The sequence below is a fragment of the Clytia hemisphaerica genome, unplaced genomic scaffold (assembly GCF_902728285.1).
Source record: "Clytia hemisphaerica strain Z4C2 unplaced genomic scaffold, Clytia hemisphaerica genome assembly, whole genome shotgun sequence".
Lineage (NCBI taxonomy): Eukaryota > Metazoa > Cnidaria > Hydrozoa > Leptothecata > Clytiidae > Clytia > Clytia hemisphaerica.
This window is the reverse complement of record NW_027103282.1, coordinates 1,080,449-1,106,767: the sequence shown is the minus strand read 5'-3', so window position 1 is coordinate 1,106,767 and position 26,319 is coordinate 1,080,449. Positions and strand designations below refer to the sequence as shown.

At 35.5% G+C, this 26,319-nt stretch overlaps 1 long non-coding RNA gene across 1 annotated transcript; it reads right to left on the bottom strand.

Annotated features, from left to right (window-relative positions):
* Positions 1-2,406: 2,406 nt before the first annotated feature.
* Positions 2,407-3,103, bottom strand: LOC136803660 (uncharacterized). The gene is made up of 3 exons (XR_010846184.1): positions 3,010-3,103; positions 2,730-2,810; positions 2,407-2,534 (listed from the first exon to the last, which is right to left on the bottom strand). It is a non-coding gene; the product is annotated as an uncharacterized lncRNA (long non-coding RNA).
* Between the last annotated feature and the right edge of the window lie 23,216 nt (positions 3,104-26,319).

Sequence of the window (26,319 nt, the reverse complement as noted above, 5' to 3'; positions counted from 1 at the left end):
GAAACGAATACAATGTTTCATGAAAATCTTTCAAATAGCATAAATCTTTATTTACGTTGTTGCTGTTAATCTTTCTATCGTAGATTTAAGGGTTTTTCTTGGACAATTAGCGACGTAAATTTGATCTGACATTCTGTTGGCGTCGACATCACAGGCCCAACAAGGAAAGTCTCCTCCATTTTGATTCCCTGCCTCCAATTGACAGACAGGGGCATCACCTTGTTAAATGGAAAATGTTATTAATTAAAAACTTTTTGAACAGTGAAATTATGTACACAAGTTAAAGCGTTTTTTAAATAAAATGTTCGTGAGCTTGGAATATAGCAGTAGTAGAAGAGGACACTTTTCAACGGAAGTGTATAATACCTTTTAAAAATCTCATTCTGTCTCGGATCTCTTTACCATCAAGGGATATCGGCGTCGTAGAGTTCGATGATATCCTTCAGGCGTAGGTGGCTATAATGCAGCTGGTGCTCCGTGGTTGACTTCGTTCTCCCTAAGAGGTATAACTCGGGTCTTTCCACGTAAATTTGTACAGAGGTCTTCATTCCTTAAAAAAGAAAAAGCTTTTTGGTAATTTTTTACTAAATGGAACCTAAAAACGTGCTTTTCAGTTTACTTTCAGCATTTTTTGTTAGTAAATCCAATTTCGCGAAAATTAACTCCTATGAAATAGATCAATGCTGCTGATTCGCGAAACCAAACTCCATCAAACTACAGGAAATTTCTCGAATGGCCTGACTCGCGAATTTTTCTGGTCGTGAAAATTTCTGACATTAAGGTAGATGGGATAAAACAAGTATTTTTTCTTTCAATTTGTAGTACATACTGTATAGTTTTAATTTGTTATTTGCTATTAAGTGTATTAATTACCTGATGCGGCGAAATATTCTTCGTCAGTGAAGAAAATAGCTGTATCGTAGATAATACTAAACATGATGAGTAAGTGCGATGCATTACAAATCGTGGAACCGTCATGCCAACATGCCAAGAATCTTTGTCTATGTAGATTTTTAAGTAGTGACGATAATTCTTCAACAGTTTTGTACTGATCAAATTCTTCTGCCTTCCTGTTAAATTCGTTTTCAAGTTGCTCTCTTGTTGCAGAAATGTAAAATTCAGCGTCATGTAGTCTCATGAATCTAGCTGTCCTTTTTGTGAGCTTTTCACGAACCTGGCTGATGGTGAATTTTCTCCCTGGTGAAATGTAAATGAATAGTTAGATTATCTAAAAAGCTTTTACTTTACGAGATAGTCAAACAAAATTGGCAAATTGAGTCCTCGAGCCTTAACAACCTGGTTGCTTATAAAAAAGAATGTGTACCCAGAAAACGAGATGAAAGGTCTGATGCTGCGATATTTATATTTACTTAATCCAATATTACCTGATGTTTTGAATTTTTTAATTGTCACATCTGTGCCGTTTAAAACCAATTTTTCATACTCCTGCGGAACAATCAACTCGCCAAACGTATATTTCCCCTAAAAGTTAATATTACGAAATTAATAGTTTGAGTTTGATAAATAATATCTGATTAAAATATCGAAATACAATAAATGAAAAATATTCAATCAACATAAAAGGGCTTGCGGAAAGAGCGTTCTGTTTTCGCAAAGCGAAGAATCATAAAAAAATTATCAGTGACCCCACAAGAAAATCACCTATCATCGACTTTTGAGGGGACTGGTAATGGTGTCAAAATTCTTGGTTTTGGATCGGGGCACTCATATCAAAACAAAGGGAAAGGTCTATTGTGTGACCCAAAATTAGGCCTTTAAAATCAGACCCTTACAATGAAAAGAATAATTGGGCGAAAAATCGGTGCATTACGGCTAAATTTTTGACCACTTTAAGGCAAAATACCGACTTTAAAGTGCACTTTTTCCCCCTTTTCCTCGTTTCCACTCTACGCTTTGGGAAGTTTAGAAAAAGGACCCTCAAAAGGGCCGCACGTCAGTAGGTCATTAGCCTTGAGTGCCCCTGGGGGTTTCAGAGGATGCCAATGCAAAGAATTCAGGCATCTTGATGACCTTTAAGGGGGCTAACTCCTCAATGGAAAATAGTAACCAACAATGATCCCATTACATCAATATTGTGTACATCTCTACACTGTCTATGTCTTCTATAGATCGGGTCAAAAAGCTCAGTCACTTAAAGGACTCGGAAATAACAACTCGTAGGTGGGACGAAGCGAAATCTTAGCCTCTTATCATACATTCAGCCTAAGTTTAACCGTCGTACGAAAATTATCAAGTGTTTTAAATGTCAACAGAAAACGATTCCCTAGTCATCTAGACCAGGCTTGTATTTATTTAGTTGTAAATTTTAAAAATGTAACGATTTTGTCCCTTCAAAAATATAGAAATTTTCATGAGCACAATTTAAAGTGATTATTTTAATGATTGTTATGTTTCTTTAATTTGTATACAATAATACATTTATATTACAAACAAAAAATAGGTAACAAAACTACATTTCATTATTGATGCATGGAAATTCCGTATCGTTTTCGAACAATTGCACGACCTACACTCTACATGAGAAGAGAGAGAACAAAATATTAATTTTAAGAGTCTTATTAAAATATCACAGAATTGGGAAAAAATTGTTTCTCCTAGACAGTCTGAAGAGCACATTTTGGCAGTCTTTTGTTGTATTATTTAGAATCAGTCTGTAATAACCTATTGTTATTTGACAAATAACATCTATTTGAAAAATGTTAACTTACCACCATTAAATTAGTTTGTGTTGCACGAAAAGGAAGAAAGATACTTGTCGGAGCATTCAATCAGGCTCAAACTGCCGTTCTCTGTAATGGAAAACAAATACCTTTTAAGTGGATTAATTTTCGCATGTATTAATCTAAAATCTAAAATCCAAATTTTGGCTAACACCTCTTTCATTTAAGTCAGCAATGAAGACGTTTAAAATAATCATTTTTTATATGCAAGTTTGTCAGTGATAGAGAATTGTATTACAAAGCTAAATATGAATTGAAATGGACTTACTTTTAAATAGGTTCTAAAGTGACTTTGTTGGAACACGTTGACTTGATGCATGTTATAATGGTCAATTTTGTTTGTCATTCTATTATACCTGAAGTGTTCTAAAAGACAAAAGACAAATTGAACGACCGAATCTAATTCAAAATGGGTTGCGTAAGAGCGAAGTTCACCAAAATGAGGAAGGAAAAGATGCTAACATTTTGGAAATAATTAATACAATTTTTGTATAAAAGTTTACAAATCCTCAATTCAACAATAGGCAAATTACATTCGCATATAATAACAATAAACTTTAATAACGATAAACTATACATTTTCAGGTTTAAATTAATAAATTCTATGCTGATTCAAATTAACTAAAGTGTCTTAGTTAGAAACTGTATTAAAGATATCTTCAAAGTTATGCTAAGCTAACAAGAAAACTTGAGATGATTAAACCATCACAGGACCTGAACTATAATTATATTAAAATCTCATAAACCTCCTCTTCTGAACACGACAATTTCAAAAAAACTTTTGCTTACTCAAACAATTCGAACTTTAATTACATTACCGCAGCTCAAATGGAGAATTCTGTCAAAAAATGTTTTCATAACATCAAAATACTAAGTTCAAAATACTGAGTTCAAATTAAATTAATTAATTAAATTTATTGATTGAATAATTTAAATTTAAGGTGAATTTATGGGAAAAACTGTGACAGAGTGCCAATCTAAAACAACGATGTATTTTAATTTAATGTTTGTCATAACAAATGAACACCTACAGAGTTTTCACCATAAAGATGAACATTAAAAACTTTCTGCAAAGTCACTTGTTTGGTTCTTTCTATCCTTTTAGTCTTTCTTTCCAGTTCTCTTCTCTCTGACTTCCTCTTATCCTTATCCTTCCATGAATCCAGGAACCCCTCCATATCTTCACCGCCGTTATTACTCCAAAACTTGAATGAAGAGTACGATCTTGGGCCGCCATTAATTCTTCTCATTTTCTTGTACTGTTTAAAATTAATAATTTTATCACTATTTTTCTGTTGATTTTTCTCTCTTTCAGACTTTTTACCACTCTCCCTTTCTTCTTCGGCTGCCAGTTCAGCCGAAAACGAATCATTTAAATCATTTTCCACCATGTCCACAATGTCGTTATTCATTGTTTTTTCTTTAACCTTGTACACTAAAAAGAAAAAAGATTTACTGACAATACGGTACAAACCCGATTCATCATATCCAAAAGGAGATAAAATAATCATCGGCACGAAAGGCGAAAGATTTGAAAGCTAAAGGTTTTCTAAGAAAGTCTTTATCTCCCTTTGGATAACCTTGGCTTTTAGTTGACATTTACAATGCATAAATTTGAATGCTTTGAAAATGTGGAACAGGATGCACCACGTGAAGGTGAAGCCATAGGATTTGCATCCCACCCTAAAATTAAAATATAACTACAACGAAACGATTTTTAGGGTACAAGACTGTTTAGCTGTTTTTGACTTGGATACCCTGTCTCTATGATCCAGTAAGAAACCTCCTGCTGTGACGATCTTTGTGATGAAATTCACCCCACAAAACATATTTATGTACCCAGGTAGACAATTCGCATTAAAGAGGGACAAAATTGGTTCGCTTTTAGATGCTACCAAAGAAAATGCCAGGATATTTTATTGAAGCTACGTGTGTTTCAAATTTATCTCTCAAACCTTGGTGGGATCAACTTAGATGAAAATATTCTATTGAACACTTGTTCACTTCTAGAAAGATTATTGCGTCTAAATCAAACTTAGATATTTCGAGCCCCACCCCACTGAGTTTTCCACACTTACTGGATCAAAGGGACAAGAGTGGATAAGCTGATGTACCCCTGAAACAAACAACTATCAACATGTTTCAGGGTGGTATAGACTAGCGATACCACTATGAAAACAGCTATCAACATTCATAGGTATTATCTCTGTATGTGACAAACAACTATCAACATGTCACCAGAGGGTGGAAACAACTATCAACATCCACCTTTGATGGAAACAACTATCAACATCCATCAATCATCAACTTAAAGTCATTTGCAGCTTGACAGACAGAACAGCCTTGATTTAAACTAATGATAGTGAGACAAATTCAATTACATGTTTTAACAGTTCCTTTCCAAAAGAAGAAAAATTGAGCTTAGATGATTCTTATCCTTCAAAATACTGCCGAATTACCGTTTGTTTGAGTTGATTTAGAGCCTTCATTTTCCCATGTTTAATTGTTTTAATAGTTCCTTGATTGAGATACTCAGAATTCTATCTTTGAGCTGCTGTTCCATTCATGACAGTAACATTTGAAAATGTCATGCATTGTCAAAAGGTCTGTTTCAATGCAGAGTAAATTAAGTTATAATATTGTTGTCTTAATTTTTTAAGGTTTTATCAGTCTTATTTATAAAACATGTAATTGAAAACGCCTTTCTATGCTAAGCAGAAAATTTAACAATCGCATAAAAAAAGCATTACGATGCCCTGAAACGATGTTGAGGCAATGTGATCAATGGTCTTGAAAACATGTTAGACCATCATTGACAAAGCGATCAAATTCACCACATAATAGTTCTCTGTAGGTATTCAAATCGCTGTAATGGCCAAATGTTTGAAGAGTCTCGTCACTCAAAATTTTCAATCTTTCTTCTTCTTCCCTTCTTCGTGGCATCCATGGATGATTATTGATATAATTTAGCCTATCATATGGCACTTTTTCGACCAAAGCAACATTTTCTAGTTTAGATGCCCTACTGAGGGCTGTATAAGTTATGCCAAGGTTAAGCTTCTCCATAAAAATCTCTTTATTTAACTTTATCCGAATATGAGTACATGGCTCATTAGGACCTATTGTCATACCTTGGCTTTTTGATATAGGTATACAATAACCAGGCATCAAGGGCAACCCCCTTCTAGAGCAACAGTTAGTATCACAACGTGCTTCATTGACAGGTATAGGAACCCATGTTGGGTGTTCTGGAAGCCAGCTTGGGCCTTTGTATCTTGGAAATCTACAACAACTGCTTCTGGAAATGATGGAGGTGCTTCTCCCTCAGCATATAATATTGCAATCACTTTCCCAATTGCTCCATTATTCAATCCAAGAGGTGTTAAGCTGAGCTGATTTTTAGTCAAAAGCACACGACTTCCAACAGCAATGTGAGAGGTTGCAGGAATTTGACCCATCTGATTAACAGATTGAGTGTGATGACGTCCTTTTCCTTTGCTTGGTATAGTAGCAACAGGGATCCCCAAATCAGCTAGTTTGTTGTGGTTCTCAACATTTACCTCTTGCCACGTTTCCATAACGGTCAAACATGTGTCTGATCTAAATCCCTCTTTGGCACTTTCAGGAAGCTCACCTTCATATCTTGAATTTATTGTCTTCCAGTCATTCAAATTGAGTTTACCCTCTCTGATTCTCAGCAACATTTCCAAAAAAGACAACTGATCTGGGCCTTGTCGCATAGTTTCATTTAACAGAATACAATGTGAAAATGTACGATAGATTCCATAACCGGCAAGCTTATCTGGGGCGTCTGAGGATAATGGCTCAACATGCAAATCATGAGAATCAACTGGACCTAGCTGCCCTAAATCTCCAAAAAAATTGACAGTTGGTATTGCACCAAAGTTGTTGAAAAAATCACATGTTGCCTCCTTAAAACGTTGACTACACCATGCTAACATACGATGACTATACATACCTCTTTCATCTAAATTCAAGGTCATCAATTTCATAGAATTACCTTCCAGAGTGCTACCAGTTAGTTCACGTAAGGCAGTGAGAGATATGCTATTCAATGGCTTATCAGTTAACTGCAATGTTTTGGATTCTTTTTTCTTCACTCTTGGGATGCTTGTTGTTGAGTGAACAGTTCGTCCTAAGGGTAGGAGAATAGATGCTGCTCCAGTAGGTGCTAAATTCATTACAGCATTGTTTCGATTGCAAATTCTTCGCGACAAATAGGTCAAGGCAACAATTGTAAATGTTTTACCACTTCCAGCCGTCCCCTGCACTAAGAGACGCACTTTATTTTGGTGTTCATTATTCACAACAGACATAATATTAAGAATGTTAATAGCTATTACTCTTTGAAGAGCATTAGCCTTCAATAAATCAATATTTGGTGGCAAATCACAATTCTGATTTTGAGCCTGTTGCTGTGCAGCTGCCACCTTTGAGATGTTTTCTAGCCAATCTGAAGCATTATCAGGCCAACCACCTCCAAAAGATTCAATTGCATACTGATGCCAATCAAAACCTTCTCCACCATCAGGCAGATCTCTAAAAGCATTCAAATCTTCAAAATCTTGGGGTCTATTTTCAGCCAAGTATCTTAAAAATTCATGTTCATTTCTGATTTCATTCTCAAACTCATCTTCAGATCCAGATTCGTGGTCAATAGAGCTATCATCAACATCAAGGTTTTTCCTCTTTTTTGCTCTTTGACGATCCCTTTCTAGCTTTTTGTCATGCTCTGATTTTGCTTTTTTGACAAGTTCTTTCACAATCATAGGACATAGGTCACTTTCTAAAAACTCCATGAATGATTCTAAAAATGAGTCTTTCCCGTTCTTAAGGTCATTTACATTTTCCCATGTTCCCAACGAGTGAATCATTAATTGACCCTTACAATAATCCTCTTCTAGTGGCCATATGGGAAGAGTCGGAATCCCAGTAAAAACAGGAACATGGTTTTTGGCACACTTAGGGGTGCAAACGCAAATTTGAGCCCAATTATACAAAGTCATATTAGGATAACGTGTTCGACGTTTTTCACTCAAAAACTTTTCTAGAGGTGTTTCTTTTGTTGCATCCCCATCGGAAAACTTGAATTTATTGCACGAAAACCACTAAGACCAATTCTCCTGAACTGTCGAGTGCAATGAAACAAACGACCCCCACAATTCAGAAAATCAACAGCAGCTGCTGGCATATCAATCAATCCAATAATTTTTAAAATTAACTGTTGGGCAATACTTCTTACAGATGCAACATCACTATTAACATCTAATAAATGTTTATATAGACGAATGAAATCGTCTGTAGATTTGGCACCCTTGCAAGCATACTGAGTGATGTATCTCAACAGAGCCATTAAGTCTTGATCAATGATGGCTTGCGTGTCTGAGTTGGCTAACCATGTTAACAGTCGTGTTTTGACATGAGATATCAGAAAAGAATGATCTCTGTTGCCTTCAAAACGTGGATGTTCTCCTGGTGTTATTAGTGAATGGAAAGGATGAGTTTCTTTTCCTTCTGAAGTTCTATTTTCGATATCAAACTTACCAAAATGGAAACGACAATATTTTGTTTTAGCACCATCAGACTTCACATTTAAGCAAGTATTATTACACTTATGCAAGCCCACCTTATTTGTCAAAGCAATATGAAAATCTCTCATGGATTCTTGGCTTGAGTGGTCAGAGAGTTTTTCTGACAAAGGATTATAATCTGGAGGTTCATAATCTCCATCAGGTTTGGGCCATTCAGATTTGTTGGGGATCCATACCCTTTTGCCATTCTCGTCAATTTCTTCATGGCCACCTGCAGGGTGCATAGATACAAAATTAGGAGAGTGAAAATCTTCTGTATTTTGTAAATCAGTCTGAAGTAAACTATGAAGTTCAAATGCTGCATCAGATGTATTTACATTACCTTTTCCATCATCGGTAATCAGAGCCATTGCATTTTCTATTTTCTTTGCGTGCGATTCACTAAAAACAATAGCGTGACTATGAATCTCACCACGACCTTTTGCAAACTCATATCTAATCCACATGTCAGATGTTTGAAATAGTTCTTTCCCGACAGTTTTGTAATAATTAAGGGTCCTCCTCTCAAAGTATTTGGTGACAATATGGAGATTCGACAAAACTAATTTACGATGGTATGAAAATCATTATTAATGCACTCGAGGACAGTTTCGACGGGTACCCCTTTAACAACAGATTCATACTTGGCAAGCAATTGCTTAAGGGGATCCCAGTGGTATTCAGCCATAGAGTTTGTGTCAAAGTAGGCTGGAAGGTCCCCATATCCAATCTTTCTAAACAAAGCAAGGTTGTCAAGTTCAATTTTCCTGTCTCGCCAATATGGATCACTATTAGCAAACTTAGCACCAACACTTATCAATTTTCTTGGTACAGAAGTATCATTATTCTCTAAATTTTCACGTAATTCTTCAACAGAAAGATGTGCGTCATGAAGTTGTTGTGCAACAATAAATGAACCTTGGTTTAAAGCCCTTTCCCTTAGGCCAAGATTTAAAAGAAAAAATCGAAGTGTTGGATGGGAGCTCACACGGTTGTCACCGCAGTGGTAAATATGATCCACCCACTCTTGATAATCAGGGGTTGTTAGTTGAGGAATGGTGATGTCTGCTGAACCATTGATAAATATTGTTGGAAAAGCCATTGCAAAAAAACCACATGTTTTCCTTTCAGGCACAAGTTCACGTTTTTCACTTGTTATTTCTGCCACCCCAACTCTTTGAAGGCGTACAAGATCTTGTACAGTCTCTTCATCATCAACAATTTTCTGTAAAAGTTTCTCAAGATTCTTATCAACATCATTAGGTTCAAGTGGTGAGACAACACCTGAATGTGTATTTTCCAAATCTGAGGATCCTGGTTGACCTTCAGATAAATTCTTATTCAAGTTGGGAACCTTTGTTTTGTATTCAAGATTTGGAACACCTGGACAAATTTGTCGGCCATCATTAGGCAAATTCTCTAATCTTACATGGTCAATTATAACATCAAAATAAAAAGGGTTGGGAAGCCATAGAAAAAACCTGCCTTTTAAAGGTGTGTTAATATGATCTGGTCCATCATAAACTTTAGAACTAGGAAAGGCAGTACCCATTCCACCATGTGGAAAACCAAAGACGAGCCCTTTCAAAGCCTGTTCAACATTATCTCGTTTGACAATAAAGTCTTTCAAAACTTCCCCATTCTCGCCTTTCTTTCGAACCAATATAATTCCTACTTCTTGGGGGAGGCTTGGCAAAGTCTTTGCAATTTTCATGTCATGTGGAACTGCAATAGAATGGCCGCGTCCTTTCAGCATGCCGTATTTAAGGATGGTAATATTAGTTATTATGTTGATTTTTGAAATCATGGCCGTTTCCAGAATACTCAGATTTTTCAGGTATGGGGGAATTTCTTCAAAATGCATATTATTATGTAATGTCCCATCTCCATGACTACTACTATCATCATTCCCGTGCATGGAAAAAATACCAGAAAATTTGGGGGCGGCAGGTGGATTTTTTCTTTTACGATTATTTTTTTCTTCTTGGCGACATCTAATGCACTTACCATCCTCCCCTACTGACCATGAAGCTGGGGAAAACAAATCATTGTTGTTCAATTCAGGCTCAACATGAACAGTTTCATGAAAAACAGGTCTAACTTCATTACAAATTTTACATCGATCGATGTTGTGTTTTAACTCCCCTTCCTCAAAAATGCTCGCTGCTTCAACTACCCTAGGATTAGAATGTAAACAACTGTTATTACTGAGAGGTCTTTCTTCAGCATTATGAACAGATTCTGCTGCTTCAACAACCCTAGGATTTGAATGTAGACAACTGTTGTTACTGTCAGACCTTTCTTCAGCATTATGAATAGATTTTTCTCTCATAACACGATTCATTCTATTTCTACGATTTCTTCGCTCGCGAACAGTTTCATTATCAGAAGGTGCAATGTATGCGATACCATCACGAGCACATAATAATTTAAGTTCTTCTTCTACATTGCTTTTTTTCTTTGCACTTGTTATCTTACATCTAAGAGATTTTCTTCTTTTACGCTTGTCTGAAACAGACTCTTCAGCAGAAGGCTCAATATATTTTAAACCATAAAGGGTACACTTTGCCTGTATTTCTATTTCAGGGTCAACAGACACCTTTTTTAGAGGAGGTTTTTGAATTTTGTTTTTCTTCCTGGGAGGAGCTGTTTGATCTTTCATACCTTCAGACTCTCGTTTTTTTATTATCTCTACATTTTCAATCGAGAAGTCAACAGTTTCTTGCTGGTTAAAATTGGCTAAAATCCCCCCATCACCAGGTAATAATGATTGGAAATGATTATTGTTAATTCCGGCCAAAAGAAAGTAAGAGCTGACCGGCATATCTACATGAAATTCTAGATGAGGAGAATCACGGAAACAACTCATAACTTTTAGGGGATTATTTACGCTGCAGCTTTCAGAATTGATGCATATATTTCTACCAAGCAAGATAGCTGCAGCATTGATAAAGACCTCTGTGGTGTACACAGTATCACACAACTGCTGGGTTAAAAGCTGCTCCCAAGAAAACCCTTCAGCCCTGCGAATATCAATTGCCCCCTGTTCAAAGAAAGTTCTATATCCAACAATGTATGGAGACTCCTCTACAGTTAGACGACTTTGATCCCGCACAAAATTGACGACTGCCTGGCGTAAGATAAGATGGTTTGGATACTGTAACCTTAAGGCTGAAACATCACCAAAATCTGTACGATCGTTAAGTTGTTCTACAATGGCGTGATAAAAGCAATTACCATCCCCGGGGGTTTCACTCACACAAAAAACATTTAAGCCATGGTTACGAGCAGTTCTTAAAATCTGGGGAACACAACTATACCTGGGCCAGACTGTTCTTGGAAGTTTTCTAAAATTCCCAACAACAGTTCTTCTGGCACTCTCAATTAAGTTTCTAATATTATCAACATTAAGGCTGGGGATAAACATTTCAAAATTATATGTATATATCTTTGAGCCAAAAATAATAATAATTATCTAAATCTTGTGATGTTCAAATGGTTACACTTCTGCATACACTTTTCTTCTTGAAATACTTTTCAACATTCAAAAAATTGTGATTTGTCTGTGACGGTATACAAATAACAAACTGGAGGGTTGGATCTAACAATTTGGACCGGCGGGAAAAAATGAAACAATTTACAGCACAAAAACTCGCACTTGATTGGATAGTCAAACTCGATATAATTTTAAAAACTCTTTTATTTTATAAAATAAAGAAAAGTCTACTTTGCTCGGTGTTTTTTCGTGAGCCAAATCGGTAGCATTTCTCGAACATATACAAATTTACGCCCCGCGTACGCAGATCTTGCCAAAGGATGCGGAACGCGCGTTTGAGCGCGCTGCGCGCGCTCAAACGCACGTTCCGCAAAAAAGATACCTTCTCTACCTCATTTTTCAACTCCTCCATTAGCTTTTTATCTGTCATTTCAATTTCATTGGCACTGACACGTTAGTCTCTAAAGTTCTAAAAACAAGGCAGAAAGTAATAGTGGATGTTGTATCATGCTTTTAGGAAGGACCTTAAATTCAAAGGAGTGACCAAAAATTCATGTTCTGTTAAACGAAGTCCCCGCCAAACACAAATGATCTACATAAAACGACACGTACCTTCGCTTTGCACGTCGGATAATTTCTCTCTTTGATCCAGTCTCAAATCTCTCCAAATTTACTTCATTTTTCTTGAGGAGTGCTTTTATCTTTTGGCCACCGTTACCTGGAACATTGCCTTCAAAGAAATTTTCAAAAAATTTTCTATTAGTTAGCTGTATGTAATCTGAATAATGTAGTTTCTTAGGCTACGTCCAGCTTATATGAGCTTCTCTTCGGGATATGCGTCCCTCCGGACTACGCTAGCAAAGTGTAAACAAGTGAATTTCTGATAAACTGGAATGCTTCCGTTAAACATTACGGCGTGAACACAATCATGAATAATTTGAGACATACCATTTTTATGTTCCAAATTGTGAACGCGAGCAAGCTCTTCGTAGTTAGGAGGTGTATCGTCGGGTAAAGAATTGACCTAGAACGAACCATAAACAACCCTGCATCAAAGGTTAACCTTTCTTCAGTTTTGTCATAAAATAGTACATAAACCCGAAATTTGGTATCCAAAGTATTTCGTTTCAAACGAAAAAATGATCGTATTAATCTAAAGGCATTTGGTATTAGTAAGAAATATTCGTCGGCTAAAAACTATTGCCTACTAATTTTATACCGATAATGTATTCAAAAAGTAACTTGGTATATTCATTCTAACATACAACAAAAGAAGTTAGCCGTACAAACCTCAGCAATACAGTTTTCGCGATCCCAAGTGTAATTATCCAAATTTCCAACAGGATTACGAGGTTTTTTTTTCTCCGTTTTCAATTTTCTTCTTTGCCTGTTTCGTTCTTTCAATGGCTTTTTCAATTGGCTCCATCGATTTTAATTTTCGCAGTTCGTTTCGCCTACGTCTTGACGTGACGCCACCTAAACTCCTAAAATAATATTTTTAAATATAGGTATTAAGATCGCTAATTGGTCAACTTTCAACTTTCTCAAAAGATTTTTTCTAGCCGTGTTGGAATTTCCTCTAGATTTTGGTACAACAGAAAAGAGAAATGTCTGTCTAACTGCCAAACAACTGACAAGACCTAACTACCTTATAACACTCGTTTCAGCATCCTGTCTTTCAATATCTTCTTTTGCCTCCTTTATAATTTTCTCTCTTTCTTCTTTGGATATTTTCTTCTTCACTTTTTGCTTCTTCTTTTTCTGTTTAGCTTTTTCCAAAACTTCCACCGCTCGAAACATTCCGATACGCTCAGCCTTTTTCATTGCTGCAGTGTCTTTCTTGTTGACCAAATGTACCAAAACTAGGCGAAACTCGTCATTAGTTACACACCCAAAGCAATCGAACACAGAATGATATTCTTGGTCAGATTCACTTATAGATGACCAGTTTTCCTCGCTGAATACTTCTAAAACTTTTGCTTTAACTTCAAGATCTTTCTTGCAAACATTTTTGTGAATCTGATCCTTGATCCTGACAAAGTTTCTCGAAAATATACCATAATCAAGATCTCCTACTCCTCTGATTGATTTGAATATCACGGTAAACCTGGAATAAACCATGCGAAACATTAATTCTAAGAGTTTCACAATTAAACGGAATTTAACATAAATTAACACTACGGACATTACACTGGTCCTACGGGTCCTACTGAACGATAATATTACAGAAAGATTCAGAGCAAACTTAGATATAAAAACATCCAGATAAAAGAATAAAAAGAAAATTTTATAATATATAATTTTCAGACCTTTCGTATATGTCATTATCCACAGTTGAATTCTTGAGCAGAGTGAATGTCACTACTTTCATAAAGCCACACGTAGCCGGGTCAAGAATTGACGTTGTCATAACCTAATGGAAAAAATATTACCCTGTTACTGTTATACGTTACTTTAGGCGTTACAAAGTTTCGAGAGGTCAATCAATAGAAATTTACTTGGTCCATTTTAAAATAATTACTGCGTTTCAGAGAGAGTGTTTAGTAATTATCTAGTCATTTTATATTATTGAATTGAATTTAAAAGAAAGAAAAATCTTGCTCAAATTGATTTAAAAATTTGCTTCGGGAGAAAGTTGCTTCGGCTCAGGAAGAAAAGAAATCTTGCTCAAATTGATTAAAAAATTTGCTTCGGGAGAAAGTTGCTTCGGCTCAGGAAGAAAAGAAATCTTGCTCAAATCGGTCAAAAAATTGCTTCGGGAGAAAGTTGCTTCAGCTCAGGAAGAAAAGAAATCTTGCTCAAATTGATTAAAAAATTTGCTTCGGGAGAAAGTTGCTTCGGCTCAGGAAGAAAAGAAATCTTGCTCAAATTGATTAAAAAATTTGCTTCGGGAGAAAGTTGCTTCGGCTCAGGAAGAAAAGAAATCTTGCTCAGCAAATTGATTAAAAAATTTGCTTCGGGAGAAAGTTGCTTCGGCTCAGGAAGAAAAGAAATCTTGCTGAAATTGATTAAAAAATTTGCTTCGGGAGAAAGTTGCTTCGGCTCAGGAAGAAAAGAAATCTTGCTGAAATTGATTAAAAAATTTGCTTCGGGAGAAAGTTGCTTCGGCTCAGGAAGAAAATAAATCTTGCTCAAATTAATCAAAAAAATTGCTTCTGGAGAAAGTTGCTTCATTTTCTAACTTTTAGAGGGGGCAGTTAGTTAAAGCTATGACTAGTCTAGAGATAATGCGAAGTTCTTGAAATAATGTCACTGGATAAACTACAACTTAATGTCAGTTTTTTTTACTTTAAAGAAAGTGATTCTCAGAGGAAAAAGACTTTTTAAAAGTTTTCCATAGGTTAACGGACAGGAATTAAATTGTAGAAAAAAGATAATACCTTAAGGGAACTAATTTTCGCAGAACTAATTGTCGCAGGAACTAATTTTCGCGTTTTTGGATGTCTACCGCGAAAAAACCGCGATTTGGAAATTTTACTAGAAATCCTTGAAATCCCCTAGGAAAATGAAAGAATTTAATCCAAAAGTGAGTGTCTACCGCGAAAACAATTCTATTTTTTCAAATTCAAACTGATGGTGCTTCATCAAGCTCAAAATACGGAGAGGCAAAATGTTATGATGACAAAAGAGAAAAATAATTAGTGATCAAATTCAAACTGATTGTGCTTCATTCAGTTCAAAAAAAATTTTTTTCATCAAAGAATATATTTTCCAGAACCACTGTTGACTGGCAAAATGAACTATGATAATATGTACAGTTAAAAATAAATATATACATTGATCTAAAGTCTATGAAATAAATATACTTTTCTTTAAAAAAAAAATAATAATAATGCGGATGCTAAACAATAGAACCTTTTTAAGGGCTAGAAAGGACAAAAGAAAGCTCAGAATAGGTCAAAATAGCGAGAGGCACAAAAATTATGATGACAAAAAAAGAAAAATAATTAGTGATCAAAATCAAACTGATGTTAAGCTCAGAAATATGGAGAAACAAAAAATTATGATGAAATTGAATACAAGAACCAAAAAGTTCACTTCAACAAAGCTAAAAGTGCGAAACAAAAACAGTTTTTCTCAACTCAAATTACAGGGTGCTGATCCAAAAAGGGATTATTTTCTTGATTCACAGTTCATTTCATGTCGTTCTTTATACTTTTTTAAACAGTATCGGCATAACCATATTCTAACATTCTGACCTGGTCTAACTGTGCAATCCTGTTCATGTTTTCTGAATATCCAAGGGTAATTAAATGGAATATTACAAACTTTACACTTCAAGGGATTTTTACCATGGTCCTTCCTCTGATGAAGTATCAAATTTTGCCTCTAGTAATGCGATTTTGTGAACAACTTTCTTGTGGTAAACTCTTGAACTCTTTGGGACAATCTTCACATTTAAATAAATCACCATCGTGAACAACTCTTACATGCACATTCAGTTCATAGTTACCACGGAAACTTTTCTCGCATATATGGCATCCTGCTGTACCATCGTCTTTGGGTTTATGTTTCATTATATGCAAAGCCTGTTCTTCCTTTGGAAATAATTCACCACAAAATGAACAAATTACCATCTTCTGGTTTCTGTGGTTGTTATTATTCATTTCTATACTATTTTTAAGGTCTATAGATGAAAATGAATTAGGAAATTTATTAGAAAATATCAAATACATATCTCTCTCATCGTTCACTTTAAGAAATTTATCATTTTTATTATGAGAAGTTGTTAAGAATATTTTATCTTCTCTAAATCTAGAAATCCATGGGAAACTTTCAAGACACTAAGACTAAAGTGGCCATAGTGCGGAAAGGAGTCTGATCCCCCCTTCTGGCATCCCCCAAGCTTTTCACACTAAATTTTCTAAAATTCTCTTAACCCCCCCCCAATTTTCCAGGAAAATTAATGAGCCCCCCTGCTTCAGTTTTTCGGATGGTGTCCCCCCTAGTTTTACAAACCACAAATTGCTCTGCATGGGAAAACTTTTCAAAAATCAAACTTTCACGGCAAACAAAAATAAAAATACAAGAGAACTGAAGCGGGAAATCCTTTGTTGTTACCGTAAAAAAATTCACTACCGTTTTTCAAAATAATCAGTCAGTTGGAGATTTTGAGCGAAATTCTTGCACCGTGTAAGGCTAATCTAATTTGTCCCAGAGAATAACTTGATATAATTAAGGTAATTAAATTTAAAGGTAGTATTATTTTTAATGCAATCCATTAGATTTTTTAGTTATTGAGCTGAAATATAGAATGAAAAGGGTTAATTATGTTGCAAATTAATTGATTTAAATGTGATAGTCTTCTGATTGAGAGTAGGATTATCAATGTAATTACTTATACAATGTTTTAGAAACAATAAGCTTGAAACTAACTAACTTAAAACAAGTTATGTCTACTTTGCAATACTCTCAATATTTAAACTACATTTAGTGTACAAATGATTAAGAATTTAGTCAATATTACCTTCTCATAATTTACACTCAAATTGTCTGCTATTACTAACCCTTTACCAACTATTTATGAGGGCAAAGGCAGAAAATATTGACCAATGTCATGTCAAAAAGTATTGTGAGGGCAATACGTTTGACACTGCTTATCACACACCTAAATTACTAAAATTAAGGTTTTTGGAGTGTGATCAGCCATTCTAACTCGCGTTGGCATTCGGCTATTGCTGACACAATTCACTTCTTTATTATCCAATAACAGCCACACACAACAAGTTTGTGAATGATAAGGCCATTGGAAAGAAAACCCCCTTTAGTGGATAAATTCACAAAAATACATTTCTTGCTGAATTCCAGCCAACGTTTTGGCAAAAGGTATCGGATTTCATAAATTTCCCCTGATTTAGTGGCCATACCTAAGTATTGGTTAATAATTTAGCGATTTTTTTAGATTTTGCAACAGGAATTCCTCAATTTTTCTCAAGGCATTTCGTAAAAAAATCCTTGGTTCCCATCATTCCATCCATCAAAAAGTGGGTCGGTTGGTCGGGCAAATATGTTTATTGAGCAAAAAAGTCTGAGACGGTGGAATTTTCTTTTAAAAAGGACGGGTGTTTCATTACCCCCTTTAGCCTCTTTTTCACTTCACAAAAGTTCTGCAGGTTTGTTTTGATGTTTATGATTCGAACGTGAACAAGTTTGGGATTGTAAAAGGTAAGTTATGATGGATTGAATGTGATATTTAGATTTTCTACTTGTATCTGCGCAAAAATTTCTGACGAACGTCCTCCATATCAATGGAAAATCAGAGTTCGAAATCGGGAGAAATGGAATTAAAAAGTTTTTAATATTTTTTTTTGGCGAGAAAGTGTTTGCTTTTCTCTTGAAAAAGAAAACATAGAGGGGTGATGGTGGGTTTCAGCTGGTCAAGAAAAATGTTTTCTGATTTTTCAGTAGAATTATCATCGATCGGGTGACGGTAAACCAAACATTTTTTTACGAATGACGCAAACTTTTTGCTAACTGCCTGGCTAAGTAAGGCGGCCATCGAAAAATTGTTCTATTCGCGTCACCCACCCGCATCATACTATTTGCTGATTTTCCGGTGCGGAGACGCGGAAAAAAATTCGGGAAAAATAATTTGTTCTTTTATTTAAAGTATAGCTTTTTTCTCAATCACTCTGCTGGCGGCCATCTAAAATTGTTTTTTTCGCGTTACCCCCGCCCTCGAATTACTGGCGTGTTTTAAAATAAACCGGGAATTTTTTTGACAACACCCGTTGTGTGACGCGTACAGATCAGAGCATTTTTTCGATGACCGCCTAAGGTTAAGTAAGGAAATTCCGTCAGTTCTATCCTTCTATATGTCGTTCACATAAAGGGACTAAAATGAACTAAAACTGGAACAGCCCATTCACCCTCTCTTCACTTTGGAGCAGTAAGGTGAAGTTTAATGTTTTTAAATTGGAAGGGCAAAGTGAAAGAATAAAAAAAGATCACATTTAGAGAGGAAAGCCAGTAGTTTCACTCTCAACTTACCAGGTGAATTCTTCGCAGGAATCAAGACATGTTCCAATTATATAATGGAGACGAAGAGAAAGAGATATTTTCTAGTAAATTAACAATCAAAAGCAGCTATAAATATATCATAATAATATCCTGTCAAAATGAAATGTTCACTGTCCACCAGAATCTTGATTGCGATTGAAATTTTCCATTAGGGTACTTTACTGCTAATATGAATACGGTTTTCATCGTCCTCTACCACGGCTTTCTTTTCGATCCGGTGCCGAAAAAAGTACGAAGCGGTTTCAATATTGAAAAGAGTATCAAAAAATGGTAGCGTATAATAAAATTTTTGCGTTGCCGACTGACTCTCGCCTCCGAAAAATATTTCGTCAAAATTATTTTGGCGGGAAAATTTTCGTCTGGTCTGTAAATTGTTTTTTGATGAATTTCCGGGGGGTTTTTGCTAATTTTTAAAGAAAAGGTACGAAGTAGCAGCATATTACAAAGTGCAAAAGGTTGGACCTCAGGAGGATAGCAACTTTGTACTTTTCAAAAAGTAGATAAAATTGCGGACCTAATGATGGGTAAAGTTGAAAGATCTGTTTTTTCTGACATTCAAAATGAATTAGTATTTTTTCAAAGGCTTTAGAAATTAGCCCCGACCCTGGGTTCGATTCCCCCTAAATAGGCCTACAAAATTCAGAAGGATTTAGGTCAGAAGAGTCATTGTCAGCGTCACTTTTAGAAAAACTGCAGTTTTAGGACCAAACTTTGAACTCAAATTCTGAGCGCAAAAAGGCATCTAGAGACATGATTTTTCTTTTAAAAGAGAGAATAAAGGTTATATTTTATAAAAAAAACTTATTTCACTATCTTCAAATTGGTAAGTAACTCAAAAATACACCTCGAAAATCACTTTCGTTAAAATCTCGAAATTCGGTATATTTTGCTGACCCACATTTTCCGGCTCATTGATTCACTCGAGATCAATTTACCTGGTATAACTATTGAATGGGTCATTAAAGTATCTTATAAAAACTCCATCTCACCTGTCTGGAATAGGCAGTAGGGATGGAAAGGAAAACAGCAAAATGTGTCTTCAAAAATAATTCCCAAAGATTTCAGTCCAGTTGTGTTCAAATTCAACTAATTTCACTATAAAATAAGTGAATACTTTGTAAAGTGATTGCTCTGATAATATTCCCAGACGTTTAAAATCTGCAAATCAATGATGCATCAACTCTTTCCAGATGCGATAAAAGATCCAACAAAGTCCAGTTGTGATCAAACAGGTGTGGATACTTTTCAGGAGTTGGATTTTCAGGGTGGTTCCAGTGGTTTTCCTTATGATTGTTGCGAGGGTCTGAAATATTTCCACCAAGGTTAACCTTTTGTTGTCAAGCCAGTTTTGCTGTTCTTTCCGAAAATTGAAGCGCGCTAAATTCATCATTATTGTCATACATAAATCCTGAAAAAAAATCATTTTAAGGTAAGTATTTATGTTTTGAATGTAACCAACACAACTTATCAATCTATTATACCAAGCCTGTAAAGTATCATTTGGGAAAACCAGCAAAACCCATTAATAAAAGATAACGTTTATAAAACTGTTGTGCTAACCGCACTGGCTCAACTTTAGTATCTTTTGAATTACTCGTAGGCCCAATTGTAAACATAAAAATTAAAGTTCTTGTTAAAAGAAAAGTTTTAGCCTTGTTTTGGGCTACACACCCTTTAAATTAAATTTTTTGAATTACTGTATACTTCTTATGAAGACTTACCAAACATAGCTGTAATAGTTCCCAACAGGAGTATTCTGACCATTTCCAAGGAAGGAAGGGAACATTAGGCTGAAAGAGTTTGAACCCAAACACACCAATGAACACATCAGAACAGTGTCTCTAAGGAGCTCCATTGGAATGAAACATGATTTCAAATTTAGCTTGACCAATTTGATCCATAAGTGCCAAGATAATAGTGCTTTGCAGACATAATAACAAAAGCCAATTCGTTGTATGACACTAAGATCAGTATTTCACCAGCCTTGACAGCCCAATTTACCACATAAGATGAAAAATTGTGTAGCTTTTAACCAATGTATTAATTTGAGCCTGGAAATGCATTCTGCTGATATTAACCTTTCTGCAAAAGCTTGATCGGATTTATTGTTGGTATCGATGTCTCGAGTCAAGAAACCAAACTCAGGCCCCATTTCATATACGTCACATACAGATAGGAATGTGACAACATAATCACCCAAACAGTGAGCAGTGGGATTGACGACTTTACTAGCTTACGTAGCCAGTGTAATTGCTTTTGGGTCATTATTCGTGGTAGATCCCCGATAAAAGGAGCAGCCATCATGAATATGTTCTTTAAGCAATCCACAGCAATGCAATAGTTTATGACAGGACCACCATCTTTACTAAAAGTTTACTTAGGTTGCAGTGGCAAGTAGCTACATAGCTTAGAACGTTTCATTGAACTGCTTTCAGTCAGAAGGTGACACAGACTTGGAAGTCTGTTGGTTTAGGTACTTCCCAACCAAATATTTAGCACACCAATTTTGCGCTGGTTGAAGCAAGCTCTTCTTTTGCAATAGCCTTTGATTTTATGTATGTATTTCATTTCGCTGGATAGTCCGTGCCTTTACTTACTTAATTTAAACTCGATTTTGTGGAATAAGTACTACGGCATAGTGTCCTCCCCCCCCCCTTTTAAAAGGAGGGGTTTTTTTTCTTCAGAAAATAGGAAAAGGGGGGGGGGCAAAATGGTTTTCAAAAATCTAGGGCGGGGGTAATCAAAAGGAGGGGAGAAAAAATGGCCCAAAAAGTCTAGGGGGGGGGGAGAAAAAATCTGGGTACATTATTTTTTTCTACTGTGGAAAAATATTTTTTCTAATCTCTGTAGCTAACTTTGTCTAAACTAAAATCTAAAATATATACATGCTTGAATTTCATACTCAATGTATTATTCTACAATGTTAATGTGTTCTTAACCAACAGGTCCCAATAAACGACGCTTCATTCGGTCCCCTGAAGCTCACATCAAAGGAATGCATCCTGGGCAATACACTGAAGAAGGAACCATGAATAGCAAAATTCAAACTCGCATCAACCTACTGGAACAAGCCCTTGATGGTAACAATGAAACCACCCCAAAGAAAAAGATACTCAATTTGGAAAAGCCAAAACCACTGGAAGCCACTTCATCCTCAGAAAATCAAACAACACTGATTGGGAAGTACCATAAGAAATATAAATATATGAACATTTCCACTTTTATTGACAGTAAATTGAGAGCCAGTCAAAAGTCCACGTCTGAAATGGACAAAATAGCTAAAGGGTTGCACTATCTATAGTCCACAATAGCTTAAATAAGTGCATTTCAGAATCTATCACAATTGAGATTTACAACACCTCCTACAGAGGTATTTACAACCACTACTTGATCCAAAAAGCTGGGTTGCAACAGCAATTTCCTGAAAAGTCTGAGGTCCATCTTCTCCAACCACCCAAATGTTCGTTAGACAAAAATAATATCCACGACTGGGAAGGTTGCCTTTTGGAGGCATACCAGAAAGACAAAAACCCAAGTTATGGGATAATCAAGCGGTCACCATACTGGGGCTTCATGCACGATGGCATCACAAAATTGAGCATGGAATTCAATGGAATATATCTCAATGGTATGAAAAATTTATTCTTTTTTTGTTTTTGTGGATTTATGGTCTGTCAGACAAGTTCCTCATTTAGAAATCCGTACAAATACTCGTTCACTGCATGAAAAACTGGGATTTCGGTTTTCTTAAATCTGTAGAAATCCGTTTGAGAAAGGTCAGAAAACGTCTGAATGTGAAATTTCTGTCGCGTTTACTTTTGTAGTAAATATGGTATTTATTTTGAGGAAATGTCTGAATGTGAAATTTCGGCATGTGAAAATATGAATGAACATGTGTTTATTTTATATTTACTACAAAAGAAATACCATATTTCCAAGAAATGATATTTCTACTGGGAAATGCCAAAATAAATCAAATTTACGTACAGTGCAGAATTGGGTAATCCCAGTTTTTCATGCAGTGCTTTTCAAATCCACATTAAGCCACTAAAATTTTAATCTCAAGTTATTACTGTATGTTTCCATACATCTTTTAATCACTAGGTGTGGATACAGAGAAGTACAAACCTGTTCTTGTACCTTACAAGTTGAATCATCTTAAAGGAGGTGTCAATGCTTACGACTTGGTTGATTCTCTATTCGACATGATGGCTGAATACATAAATGTAGAAAATAATGCATTTCAAGAAATCTACAAACACTTGCCAAAGTTGGATGATGCTGCAATAACAAGTCGACCACCAAATTATTAGAAATCAACCCTATCATGTTATTCCTTCATATTTCACTAACACATTCACCATAATATAACATCAGTACAGTGTAATTGATTACCCCACAATTGATAGCTAGCACCAACGTTTCTTTTAAATATTAAAGTTTGATTTAGCTCCACTAAACCAAAATTTTTCTTATTTATTTTGCAGCTGATGACTGACGTGGATTTTACAACAAATATCTCAGATCAATTGACAAATCTGCTATCTTGGTCAGTATGACTTATGAAACAGCTCAAACTACTGCCACAAATGTCAGGGAATCACAGTTTCTTTGTTAGGTGACACATATCAGCGGGCTCATCCTAGGTGATTCCCTTTTTATTTTATACGGGTAAGCGAGATGACCTGGCTTTCCCTAGGGCATATCATACTTCCATACGGATAGGCCCTGTAGCGGATCTATGAGCCCGCCCCCCCCCCCCCCCCAGGGAAGCGAAGTCACTCCAACTCGTTTGACAGTTAGTCTATAAAAAAAAGTAAATAAAAACGAAATTATTTTTTCAAACAAGAGTTATATATTATACCATATTTTTGGTGATTAGAGAGAAACGAAAAAAAAAAGAAAAAAAAAATGTTCGTAATTTGAAAACACCCAATGCTGACCAATTTCTCCAATCAATAGATATTGACTCCAATGGAAATGTAGATTTTAAAGAGGTAATAAAAATCTATTACTGTAAGAATGTTGAAAACTGAAAATTCTCAACATAAAGTTTCGAAATATTAATCCCACCTGTGCAAACTTGTTAATTCACTTATAAAAATTTTGAATTTTTAGGGACTCAATGGCAATCTCCATTCACTTAGACTGACAAATTCTCACAAGCCAACGAAAAACGTATCTAAAGACCAACGCAAAGAAAATTTGAAATCAAAACTTGAAAATATAAAGAAAGAAATCCTCCAAAACATTGAAGAAAACATCCGAAGTCAAGTTGACGAGACAACATTTTACTATGCCTGGTCAGGATTAGACCTCAGACCTTCTGTATCTTTTACAAAAAAGTTATGTTGGTTTTATGATTTTATAAAAAAATATAATGAATATTGTTAAAAATCATTCGAAAATGGTAATCTTCTCTCATCAGATAAACAATCAAATTGAAAAGCTGATGCCATTAATTAAATCCTTCACAATCACCAGGAAACATCAGATCTTAAAATCAGTTGACGACAAGAAAGCCACTAAAGCTGAATGGCAAGTTTGCAAGTAAGTAATTATTGTGTTTGTGCCAGATGATTATGATTTGTTCAGGTTTTTGCCAATTTTTACCAATGATCAAGGAACTTCCCAGAATGTAGAAATTGAAACTAACATCTATCCATTGTCTATTACCATTTGAATTTAATGTCTGTTATTTTTAGAATCAACCTGCATTATCCACAAGTGATTGGGTGTAGCAAAGAAGAATTAGTCGAGAAAATAAGAGGTTTGTGGCCTCTCTTGTCAAGAAGATGGATGATGAAGAAGATGACAGAAGGCAAAAGCCATACTGAGCAGATGGAAGTGCTCAGTGATATGTTATTATCAGGGGACACTGGAATAATGTTTCCACATTTCAGTGCCCTCATCATGATTTTGTTGGCAACACAATCAAACACTTCCCCACTAGAGCGAAGTTATTCATTTCTTCAAATGGTTTGCTCCCCAAGGAGAAATCATCTTTCTCCAAAAAACATAGAGACGCTCTACATCTTTGCAACACTCAAGCTTCCTGTTAAAGGATCAGCTGAATATGTGGAGGAGATAAAAAAATATTAGAAAAAGACACCAGCTAGTTTGCATCTTTCTGGTGTGGCCTATCGCTTTGTAAATAAATTGATTAGAAGTTATCTTTCATTAGCAGTTCATTTTTAACTTTTCATTTCACTCTGTGGAAACTTTTTTTAAATTTTTCATTGTATATATAACAGAGATAACGTGAATAGAAGCATCAAGAGCAAAAATTGAAAAAAAAATTCTAGGGGGGGGGATTTTTTTTTCAAATCTCAGGAGGGGGAATTTAAAAAGGGGGGAGAGGGATTTTTTTCCATTTTCTAGGGGGGGGAACCAACCTACTAGCACACTATGTACGAAAAGTGAAGGTGGCCACGAAATCAGCGGACGATGGGCGAACTCAAAGTGGTCGCTCGGAAATGTAGCGATAAAATAATAACGGGCCGGAAACCGCCAAACGCCTATGGGGCGATGTCGGGTGTTGGGTGTCTGGTGTTTTCGAAAATTTAGAAATTTCAGCACCCGACAGCACCCGACTTTTGGGTGCACAGGTATTGATGAAAATGAGTCAAATTTAAAATTTCATACTTTTCGGACCACTGGGTGGTATTTTACAGACCGGTCTGTAAAATACACTATGCTATGGAAAATACATGTTTCCATGCTTGGTTTCAGCTGAAAATTTGCATACTAACAAGGATTGAAAAAAATGGGTCAAATTCAAAATTCATCTTTTTCGGACCATTGAGTCGTATTTTAAAGACTGATCTGTAAAATGCATCATACTATGGGATTTATGCTATGTGGAAAGATCAAGCTCACTCTCTTTTGATGGTCAAATCCATTGATTACAATAAAAGAAATATCCAGGCTTTGTTGAGCTTTTACTTCGTTCACTGTAACGAGAAAACATAATAAAATCAAATTTAACTGTTAATTCATTTAACACAGATGTTTCACCCGTTTCAAAATAAAAATTATTAAAGAAATCTTCAAAGTATTGAAAAAGATTTTCTACTTTCAATCGAAAAGTTGCTCTAAAAATATAAAATGTTTATTTATTTCAGCAAGAAATTTCAGCAAGAAGTAGTTGCTAATCTATAAAATGAGAAACATGAAAATATGAAACATTACCACATTTAGAATTACCAATACTTTCTTTTCTCATTGCAGATGTAGTAACAAATAGTAAAAATTTAAAAAAAAATCATTTATTGTCGTCAACAACAAGTAGACCGTATCAATTGGGTTTGGATGGATGGAAACCACGATTTGGATTGCAAGCGCCACGACCACGATTTGGATTGCCAGCGCCACAACCACGATTTGGATTGCCAGCGCCACAACCACGATTGGATTGCCAGCGCCACAACCACGATTTGGATTACCAGCAACCTGATTTACTTGATTATTA